General features: G+C 40.8%; 1 pseudogene; it reads right to left on the bottom strand.

Moving 5' to 3' along the window:
* Positions 1 to 10064: 10064 nt before the first annotated feature.
* On the bottom strand, positions 10065 to 10904 carry LOC149257327 (polycomb group protein FIE1 pseudogene; annotated as a pseudogene).
* Positions 10905 to 12089: the final 1185 nt, after the last annotated feature.

Genomic DNA, 12089 nt, shown 5'->3' with positions numbered 1-12089 from the left:
AGTTCAAGACCCTTAGACTTCTCTTGGAAGGTGTTAAGGTTAAGAAAGAAGATAGTAACCTTATCTATTCCATTCTTACTAAGTTGGGACCAGCCTACTCTGTGTTTGTTTCCACCTTCCATTCTACAAGAGAAGCCTTCATTTCTCAAGGACAAGACTACAAGTCCCCTTCCTTTGATTCTTTTTGTGATTCTTTAATAAGAGAACAAGAAAAACTCTTACACCTTGGTCTTCTTAATCTTGGAAACTCTTCTAAGAAAGCGTTAGCCGCCCAGCAGCAACCAAATCCAAAGAATCCTAAGAAGTTGTCTCCTAAAAAGAATGGTCCTAAACCAAACAAGGGTCCTAAGCAATTTCAGCCTCAAAATGAAAAATCATTTCAACAAAATAATAAGACAAATAAAAACAAAGGGAAGAAGACTGATAGACGTTGCAACTTTTGTAATCGAGATGGCCACTTAAAATCCAAATGCTTTAAGAAGATGGAAGCCTTGGAAGCAGCGATGAAGAAGCATAACATCCATTTGGAGCACTCTTCAACTTCAACTTCATCTTCAGGAATGGCACTTTCTGCATGTGGTTGTCAAGCATCTCGGTTTGGCTATGTACTAAATGTATCTTCTTCTTCTCATTCTCATGAGTGGCTCATTGATTCTGGAGCTTCTTATCACATGGCCAAAAACAAAGCCATGTTTTCTTCTTTAAATGATTGTAACACCAAAAATATATATGTTGGTGATGATAAATCTCTTAGTGCTTTAGGGACTGGAACTGTTCATATAGACAATGTTCAGTTTAATGATGCATTATGTGTTCCAACCTTATCCTGCAACCTTCTATCTGTATATCAGTTAACTCATTCAGGTGAAGGTAAAATCGTTGAATTTTCACCTCACGATGTTGTAATTAAGGACCTAAGAGATCCTAGACAGATTTTAGCTACTGGCATTGCTGATGATTCTACAAGGTTGTATAAGTTTCACAACTTTGGGTCATCAAATCTTCCCTCAGTATTTGTTGCTCATAATGATGAAGTGAGCAAACTTTGGCATGAGCGATTTGGTCACTTAAACTATCGCTCTCTTCAGAATCTATGTAAAGAAAATATGGTGACAGGTCTTCCAATGGTATCTTGCGGAGATGGTGTTTGTTCCAGATGTGTACTCGGAAAACATCATCGGGACAGTTTTGAAAAACGTGCCTCTTGGCACATCTCAGCCCCTTTACAGCTTGTGCATAGTGATTTATGTCGTCCACTTCCAGTTGTTTCATTCTCTGGCTACAAGTATTTCTTAACTTTCATTGATGATTTCTCCAGACGCACTTGGGTATACTTCTTAAAACTCAAGAGTGATGTATTTAACATGTTCTTGGCCTTTAAGGCCTTTGTTGAAAAACAATCTGGACATCAAATTCTTAAGCTAAGATCTGATAATGGCGGAGAATATGTTAACAACAAATTCATCAACTTTTGCACCGAGCATGGAATTCAAATGCAACATATTGTTCCATATACTCCACAACAAAATGGTGTAGCTGAAAGGAAGAATCGCACCTTAAAGGAAATGGCTAATTGTATGCTTCAATATAAAGGACTTAGTCTTAATTATTGGGCAGAAGCAATTAACTGTGCAAATTACATAATAAATCGCACTCCTACTAAGGTTTTAAAGAATATCACTCCAGAAGAAGCATGGAGCTAAATTAAACCAGATGTGAGTCACTTTCGTGTTTTTGGAAGTGAAGCATGGGCCCATATTCCAGATGAGAAACATAAAGCTTTAGAACCTAAGAGTGAAAAATGTATTTTTGTTGGATATTCTGAAGATTTCAAAGGATATAGACTTATTCCACTTAATTCCAAAAATGTTATCATTAGAAGAGATGTTAAGTTTGCTGAAAATATATCGGCCTACGAGCCTAGTTCGGTGGATGTGCCACCTCTCCCTATCTCTTCTACTTTTGAAAATATTTCTTCTTCAGATGATGAAAGTGAGGATGAAAATCCTCCCCCACCTTCTCAGGATCCTCCTTCAGCTCCTCAACTTCCAAAATGGGTCCGTGCTACTCGGGATGTAGCAGGTGATCTTGCCAGTGATCCTACAGATCAACGACGTACACGTTCTCAGTTTGAGAGAGCCTCTTCTTTACTGGCTCAAGCTTCAGTGAATTATGATCCTGACACCTTTGCAGAAGCTTCAGGCCATCCAAATTGGGAAGCAGCTGTGAATGAAGAATATCATTCATTATTGGCAAATGATACATGGGATCTTGTTCCTCTACCAAAGGGACGAAAACTTGTTAGATGCAAATGGGTTTACAGAACCAAGTATGGACCAGATAGGAAAGTTGATAAACATAAAGCTCGTCTTGTTTCTAAGGGTTTTTCACAAGTTGAAGGCATTGACTACACTGAAACCTTCTCCCTTGTTACCAAAATGAATTCTATCCGCCTTTCTTTCCCTTGCTGCCTCTTTCAAATGGGAAGTCCATCAAATGGATGTTAAATCCGCCTTCTTGCATGGGGACTTGCATGAAGAAATCTATATGGAACAACCTATTAGCTTTATACAAACAGACTCCAGCCTTGTATGTTGACTTAAGAAATCCCTTTATGGTCTCAAGCAAGCTCCTCGAGCTTGGTATGCCAAAATGGATAACTTTCTTTTAGAAAATGGCTTTTCTAGGTGTCATTCTGACAATACTGTTTACACCAAGAAAGTGGGCAAGTCTCTTATCATTCTTGTTCTTTATGTTGATGATCTTAGCCTGATTGGTAGTGATCCCAACCTTATAAACCATGTGAAGACTAGCCTTAAAAGGAAGTTTGAAATGACAGACTTAGGACACTTACATTATTTTCTTGGTCTTCAAGTGTTGCAATCCAAGGAAGGTATTTCCCTTTCCCAGTCCAAGTATTCCTGTGATATTCTACGTCATTTTCACATGGAAGACTGTAAGCCAGCCCCTTCTCCCTTTCAGTCTGGAGTCAAGCTTTCAGTCACTTGTACTTCTCCTGAAGTTGATGCTACCTTATACTATCAACTTGTAGGAAAACTTTTGTATCTAACCCATACTTGTCCTAACCTTTCCTTTGCTGTTGGCCTTGTTGCTCGGTTTATGCAAAACCCAAGTGAAAGTCATTGGAAAGCAGCTAAGAGAATACTTCGTTATGTTCGAGGTACAGTTCAGTTTGGGATTCATTACAGTGCCGAAGCATCTCCTCTATTGGTTGGTTTCACTAATCCCGATTGGGCTGGTGACCCTGATGATCGGAAGTCTGTTAGAGTCGGTCTAGTAGCCCTCCATCAGCGATCAAAGCTCTTTGCATTTGCATAAGTAGGTGTCTCATCAGTGTCATCTTATTGCATTCCATTAGGCATGCCATAACCCTGATGGAGGAGCTTGTGTCTTTATTCCCCTCTTGGCACTGCTGGATCCAGTTTGTTTCAGTCAATAAAATTCTTTACAGGGTCATTGGTCTTGTCTTGAAGTCAAGGTCCTAGGTTTAGGGTTTAGTCCAATTTTTTCTTTTGAGGTCATGTCTTTTAAGGTCAATAAATGCCCAGCAGGCCAGAGGGATGTCCAGCAAAGCATCACTTCGAATGATTTCATATTGTATAGCTAATTTTTACCTTGAGTTCAAAAACCTTGTTTTTGAAGGCAATGTCATTTTCTCATTTTTTGTAAAAATTTGTAAAAAATTCAAACTCTCCAGAAGTTGGCATGCATCCTTGGTCTCCTTTGCCAAGACTCTTAAGAAGCTATCCCTGCAAAAATTTGCAAGAAAAAGCATCATTTCAACCAATTTCATGTCAAAAAGGAAACCACAAGTCAGCAGCAATTAGTTTCAAAAAGTGTCATTGCATAAACATTATAAAGTGGGTTTGAGGGGAAATAAATTTAAATCAAGCTTATAAAATCCCCTCTCTCCTCATTTTGTAATTCTTTTGTCTCCAAGACTCCAAGAGTAAGTGTGAAAGGCGATTTAGTGTGAAACTGGGCAAATTGAGAAACAGAGCCTGCGCGCTATCCATCAGAGCCCGTACGCTACGCGTTGGGCGCGTGCTACGCGTCAGGGCACACTCTGCAGTGGAAGAATTGGTCGGGCGCTACGCGTTGGGCGCGCGCTACGTGTCAGGGCCCGCGCGCTACGCGTTGGGTTTCACCTACAACAAATTGCCAACAAGCTTCAAAACGACCTCAAATCTCTTAAGTTTTACAGGTAGGCCTCAAATCATCAATGTTTTTTTCTTGCTAAAGAAAAATGAGCATGGAAAATGTGTCAAATGCCATCAAGTGTGAAGCATGAAATTCATATATATTATGTTTAAAAATTTCAAATTGCAAGTGAAGCTAGGGTTTTGAGTTCGCTGCCCAAGGTCATCTTTTTCACTCCCTCATTTCCCCACATTCCCATTATCACTTCCCTTGTCACTTTCACACAATTTCCCTAACAAAAATATCAAAAGCCCTAAAACCCTACCCCTATCCCTAAAATTCAATAAAATCTCCCTAAATCCTACCTCCTATCAAACCCCTACAAATTATGATTATGTGATGATGTATGTGTCATAATTCCTTCCCTAAATTCCCTTTTTTATATATTTTCAAATCCCCTCAAAAGTCCCCCTCCCTAACATCTCCCTTGTGTTTTTTGTCCCTTTGGAGCAGCATTCAAACAGTCAAAACAGCAGGTCATTCGAGCAGAAGCAGCAGTACATTTCAGCCTTTTTGCTCTTGAAACCATGTCAGAAACCGAAACAGACTATGAGCAAAGTGATGACCGTGAGTCAACACCGGAGGTTGAGGTGCCAAGGAGGCCTCACAGGGGTGGTAAGGGTGGTCAACATGTGAGAGAGGAGCCCACCTCTTTGGCCTATTTGCAAGCTTGTCCACTTGCAGTCACATGTTTCCGTCATCAATCATGCTATGGATATTGCGAGAGAATTTCCCAAATTCAGCACCACAGGGAATTGGTCCACTTGTTTGTTTTGCATTTGCACAACGGGCATGTGAATCTTGCAGGGGTGTATTTTACATTGTCACCTGAGATTGTTGCTCAAGCAACAGGGATACCCAATGTTGGAGAAGAGTGGAACAAGCGCCAGCTGTTGGACAGATTCCAGTATGAGCCCTATATTAAACCTGTATATGTGAGGCACCTAACTGGTGTGTTTCCTTTCAGATTCTTGAGGGATGAGTATGCGCCCTTGATGAGGCTCATCATTTGCTATTTCACCTGTGAGGGCAGATTTTCACGTTTGTATTCGTATCATATCCGCTTGTTGATGCATTTCACACGGGTACGGATGATGAACATTCCTTTCTTCATGTGCTGGAATATTGAGAGGATGGTGCCCTTGGTGCAGAGAAAGAGCCCAGCACAGCAACACAGGAGCATCTACCATTATGCTTTGATCAAGATTATGGTCATGCATCAGTTGGCCCAGCAGGGTATTCCATGGGAGGATTTCATCTCTCAAGATTTCTTCACAGCGCCACCACCCCCTGAGGTTGTTCATGAGGAGGAAGGACCTTCACAGCAGTATGACATCCCTGAGCCCAGACATGTCAGCTCCCCTCCATTGGTCACATATCAAAGAGGCCACAGGGCCTTATTTGCATCAGCTCGGCGAGTATTTTCTCCACATCAGGTGGAAGGGGTCTCGCCTTCTTCATCAGCACCGCGAGTGTTATCTCCACACCAGGTGGAAGGGGCCTCGTTTCCAACAGCAGCACAGGTATCAGAGAGGGGCAAGCAGCCCATGATTGAGGAGGGATTGTCAGGTGATCCAGATATTGACATCATTGATCTTGACACCCATTCTCCTAGCTCGGAGCTTAAGAAGATCATTCAGCAACAGAAGGTTGAAAATCGCTTGTTGCAAGAAAAATTAGAGATGGCACAATGGACAATCACATATTTAGAGCAGCGCAACAAGCAATTAGAAGATGAGCACACTCTCGATGAGTTGCGGAGGATCCATGAAGACCGCAACTTGGCTCGCAAGAGACCCGGTGATTTGGTACCCATTGAGCGAGAGGCTCTGCTTCTTCGGGTCAATGCTCATTTGGAGAGGTTGCTGGCCAAGGCTAACAAAGATAAGGACATGCTCCGGAACATGAAAAACCATTATTGGGCTCAAATGCACGTATGTAAGGCAAAAATGAAGGTGCTCAAAGGACGGTTGGCCAAGGCACTACAACGAAGAAAAAGGCCCGATCCCCTCCACATCTTGGCTGAGGCTTCCTTGAAGGAGCATGGTGCTAAATGACTTACCTTCTGCACAAATTTCAAAAAAATTTGAGCATTTTTGGTCATTTGTGAATTTTTTGGGCAAAAAACAGGCTTTCTTCCCCAACGCGTAGCGTGCCGCGCGCTACCCTGAAGATGGGAAACTCCTTTTCATGAAAACTCAGCATTTTTGGATTTTTCATGCAAAAACACATTTGCTCAGCAATTGCCAAGAAATTTCACCAAGTTTTGAGCCTCCAGAAGGTCAAAAAACATGCAAAAAATGACTTTCTGCCACTTTTTTGACACACAGGAAGCAGTCTTGGGAGATTGCAATTTTGGAGGGGCAACTGGTCACCAAATTCAGAAATTCCTCTTGGGTTGGAAAGTAGAAATCCAGACCTTTCCAACACGCCCACTTTTGCCTCATTTGGACTCAGGGAAGTGCCTCAAAAGCAGGCCCAAAGGCGCACTACGCGTTGAGATTCAGGGCGCTACGCATCAGGCTATTTTCACAGAAATGCACCTACAGCTCAGCAAAACGCAGTTTTGACTAGGTTTGACTTTTTGGAGTGGGTTTTGATCCTCCTTGATGTAAATGATGTAATTTTATGATACTTTGACACTTATTTATCTCTTCTAGAAGATTCATTCATGAAATAGGCAAAAATTTAATGAATGAATTGGTTTCCTAGCTTATAGAGGCAAGTTGTTTTGACTGCCTAGATTCTAGTGCTCAGTTTGGAATTGGTTGAAACAGCTCCTAGGATAGTGAGCTCGACTCCTAGAGGCAAGGAAAGATGTTAGATTGCCTATATTATGTACTTTCTTGGTCATTTTCATGGTTGGACTCTTGAGGGAGAAAGCTTCTATTGTATTACTCATTGTATCTCTGCAATTTTTGGCAAAGGAAGACTAGGGTTTTGCAGTCCGTTTTGGGATTCCTGTGGTTACATGTATTAATGGTGTGTTTCTCTTTGTACTTGTAAGTTTGTTATGTGAATCATCTTCTTACTTTTTCTTCTGCAAATTAGGCAAATGAAGTGTTAAGGTAGAATTCATGGTTGCTATGCTCTGCCTTTAAGTTTGCTTAATATCAATGTTTTCAGCTGTTTAAGGAGAATTCAAGGTGATTGCTTGCTCTCATTAGCTCCTCACCAGTCATTCTCATCCATCCAAATCTTTAAAAGGCATCAATATAGTCTCCTACCTTGCCCCAAAGAACCCCCTACGAAAACTGTGTCCAATCCCCGCACCCAAAATTGCCTTTCCCCAATTTTCCACCAAAACCCTAAAAATCCCAAATCAAACCTTTTTATCAGTTTACTAGCCTAAAATCAGTGTTCTTTATTGGTTATCTCTGCCCGTTGAAGATCTTTGCTGAGATAGACCGGAGAGAGCCCTCTCCTGCCCCGTAGGGCTAGCTACGAGGCTAAGTGGTTTGATGTTGCCTTGGAGTTTACCTTTTTCAGCCTGAGGTGAAATTTCAAGCGCTAACAAAGTCTACTACAGGTTATGTGTTCACTCTTGGTTCAGGACCTATTACATGGGCTTGTAAGAAACAAGGTTCCATTTCTCTTTCTTCAGCAGAAGCAGAGTATCGTGGTGCCATAGAAGCTAGTAAGGAAGCCTTATGGCTTCGTCAAATCCTGTTAGAGTTTGGCTTTCAACAGCAGCATCCAACTACACTTTGGTGTGATAATCAAAGTGCCATTCAGCTATGCAAAGATCCAGTCCAACATCAGTGCAGCAAACACATTGAACTGCACATGAACTTCATCAGAAAGCTCATTCACGACCATGTTCTTGAAGTGCAATATTGTTCAACAGATGTTCAAGTTGCAGACATCTTTACAAAGGCTCTCACAAAGGCGAAGTTCACTAAACTTCGATTTATGGTTGGAGTTCAGGAAGTTGTCACTAAGGGGGGATAGGCTCTAGTGCCTCCTTCCTTCTCCTATTGTGTCATATTTGTAAATCCTTCAATCCTATCCCAAGTTGTTCTTAAGGGGGGATGTTAGGATATTCCGACACATAGGAAATAGTTAAGTATAACTTGGTCTAGTATAGAGTTAGGTAAAGTGTGTTTCTTTAATATGTACATTTTGTAACTTACAATCCGAAGGTCATGATATGTAGTGATCCAACGGTTCATTCTCTCCTCAGTATTATCGACACTTGATCCGTGGCTTAATACCCGATTGGTCCATGATCTCTATTTAAAGAGCATGGAGGGTCATTTGTAGGTTAACCGTTCATGAGAGAAGCTTATGTAAATTTTCATTCTTTTATTAATAAATTGCCTGAAGTGGCCGCGTTGGCTCAAGCCGTGGACTGTTTCCCTCTTTGAGGGTTTTAACCACGTCAAAAGTACTGGTGTATTGATCTATGATCTGTTTGTGAACGGTGTCCTTTGGTGTTCTGTCTTAGGAACTTACCCTGTAAATTCCTACACTAGTGACATTACCAAGTGAACCAAAGCAACCTTTGAAGAATGCCAGACCTCCTTATTTTCCATATTGACCCTGTATGGCGAGCCACTTGGTGTATTATGGGTGTGTAATGCATTTGTGAGAGATAACGATTGGATTTCTATCTATTGAGAGTGGGTTGAACATTTTTTGTTTTTTTGAAGTGAGATCGTGGGTGATTCTGTGTGGTGTTGGTTCTAAGAGAAAATGGTTTGGGCTTTGAGCTATGAGAGTGCGCTATGTGCCATAGACAGAGACTGGCCTTATGTGACATATGACGCAACCTTTTTCATGAGGATTGAGAGTCTACAGGTTGCAAGCGCGTAATGCGCCAAATGAAACACTCTCATATCTTCTTTGATTCGGCCCATAACAAATTGTATCGCAACAACTCTTTTCAAATGGTGTCCTCATGTGTTTATATCCATCTCTTTATATTTTATCCATGTATAAACCTATTACCTTAAGCAGTTTTGAAGCAAGTATCTCTTTATATCCACATCCATATCATGACTGGTCGCACAGTTGTTGAAGAGGATGGGTCAGACTGGCCATTGACTTTCCCAAGTGCGATTTCGTGACTTGGCGACTCCAGAAAAGGTCGCACAGTCGCATTTAGTGTATGTCACTCATGCTAGGCTCTATCCATTTCTGGAGTGCGACTCTGTGACCTCGGTGGAGGTGCGACTTACCAGAGGTTGCATAGTCGCATCACATCGATGGTCGCACCCCCCAGTGGCTTTCCTGAGATTCGCAACGTGACTTCGCAACCTGAGCGATGATGCGACTTACTGGGAGTGAAATAATTAGATCTAGGTCTCATTGCTAGGCTACAGGGATGGAAACACTCGATTTTTGTGGCTCAACAACTAGGAAAAGGTCGCATAGTCCTGATCTTCCCTAAGTCACATTTTAGTTGTACTTCTAGGCTCGAAATTGTGTCTTGTGACCTTCACATCCACAGCTGCACTAGAATGTCCCAGAACTTTGACCTGTAAATTATCATGCTTGGTGTCTGTACTTATTACACTCATATTTGCAGTCATGAATTCTCATTCCTTCATTAAATATGATAATAATGACTGGAATTCATTGAAGGCATCTTTATGAACACAAGGCCCTGGGGAGCACACTAATTTGAAATGTCGTGTGAAGTGTAGCTTTATAAAAATGGGCATGTTGTATTCTAGCAAACACAAAACTCTGTTGACTATTCTGGCGCAACAAATAATTTGGCTAAAGCCAGGGTTTCCCACAACATCAACCAGAAGCTAATAACAATCAAAGCCATTAGTGTGCATGCGTAAATATCTGAAACATATACAAATGCACATTCAACCAGGAAATTGTTGATTTTACTGAGCCACGCCCCAGTGCCACATACTACCATCGTCATAGCAACAAAGTATGGTACTTTCATCATGAGATAGAGTTGACTGTCTAATAGGATTTTTCAATATGCATGTGATAACCTGGCAATTAAATCAGGAGGGCTTGACTGTAATTCCCAAACATAAACTTTTCCTTCCCTATTGCCAATTTCCATAGAATTAGAGTGGATTCAAATCGCATGAAAACTTGATAAACCAAATGTTGCATTCTGACAGTGGATTATTCTATAGGATGTCCACAAATCCATAACTAATACTTTTCTCCTTGTTGTAAGGCTCCCATAAAACTACTTCATTGTCCACACTCTTTGATAGGATGAAGTTACCAAGCCCTCTAGTGCAATCCACATAGTTTGAATGCACTGCAGCAATAAAAATAGGAAATTTCACGCACTTCGTTATGAATATGCATATGAGGATGAAAATTTATACTGAGAACTTCATTACGATGACCCCCACTCCAACAAATATCAACATGCATATTCTAGTTTGGAAATTCCATAGTCGTACAGATTCATCATTGCTGGTAGATAAAATAAGGGAAGTTTTTGGTGTTTGGGTCCTTATTTTATTCACAGAATCTCCAAGGACAATGAAACCCTTATGGACCTTTTCACTTGCAACATCAGGCACTCGAATTATACCAATGTGGCCACCTATGACTAATAATGGTGAACCATTCACATCGCATGCCCAACTTAATGTGTAAAATGATTCATCCTTATCATCGTCAACATATGCCTACAAAACAGAAATAACACTTCCTTCCAAGCATTGGTAAATGGTCACCTTGGTCACTAACATTTAGATACACGCCCTTCTGATGTAATGCCTTTGTCAAAACATTCATCAGCATTGATCTACGCATATTTTAGTTGGATTTTCATAATGCCATAAGAGGTAATGTTTCCACCATGTAATTGTAGTGGTCGCAATTAGTGTTGACTATAACAAATTTCTTCATATATATAGCATTAAGATACAACCTTCGCATGTGTAGGAGATATGACCCTTTGACTATGCCTCGTTACAAAATAAAAGGTGTTGCCCCACTTTCCCTACATAGCACCATAATACATGTGTTAATTACATGATTATATATATATATAAAAAATAATGTTTCACAACTCATTAGAAACCAAAACCTAGGGTGCATGGATGTGTGCATCAATACTCAATGCTCTTTCAAAATGGTCATGCGCTAGCTCTCGATCCCTTCATACAAGTTTGTCTAGTTCTGAACACACACATTAACCTAATGGTCGAGGTGGTGTTAACATGTCAAGGGGTGCTTGTAATAACACAAATCTAGTGCAATGAGATGTTAATGAGAGCATACACATGGGGTAAACAAGTGACGTTACAACATGAAGGTGACTCTAATTCTGACCACCTGGGGTTTCAACGATGTGACAGGAAAATAATGGATTTATAAACCCTAACGCAAAGGAGAGATGCCATGGCCAATGATACAAAATGCCCCAGCTTGGGTACGATAACCATGGTAAAGGAATAAATATGTTCATGTGTAAGGGCTTCTGATGCATCGCTAAAGCAAGAAATACCCTCCAAACCTAGTGCAATCATAGAAATATGACACAACAATGCCAAGATGATGTTATGGTGTGTTGTCAGTGCCATAACATGTTTGTGGCAATGTATCTAGAGGATAAGATAATGTTGAACAAGGTTGGGGCTTTATTCAACCATTCAGGGTTAAGGCATGCATGATGAGGATAACAATACATAAACCCCAATGAATTTGAAAGGGATGAGGATGATGGTGAGGCAAATTAATCGGCAAAAGGTATTCCCATAAACCCTAATGCTACTTATGAGATCATGTTTTGAGATAATATGAGTAGGGTGAAGATGATAAACACCCTAGAGAGTGAGGATTAATTCAAAGCAAGGTTGGACCTTCAATCACATATGTCTAGGGTTACAAGGATGCAAGGGGAATATATAATTATCACAAACCCTAATGCA

The sequence above is a fragment of the Pinus tabuliformis genome, chromosome 6 (genome assembly GCF_031772625.1).
Source record: "Pinus tabuliformis cultivar Carrire ecotype Pingquan chromosome 6, CPIR1, whole genome shotgun sequence".
Lineage (NCBI taxonomy): Eukaryota > Viridiplantae > Streptophyta > Pinopsida > Pinales > Pinaceae > Pinus > Pinus tabuliformis.
This window is presented reverse-complemented; position numbering and strand designations above follow the sequence as displayed.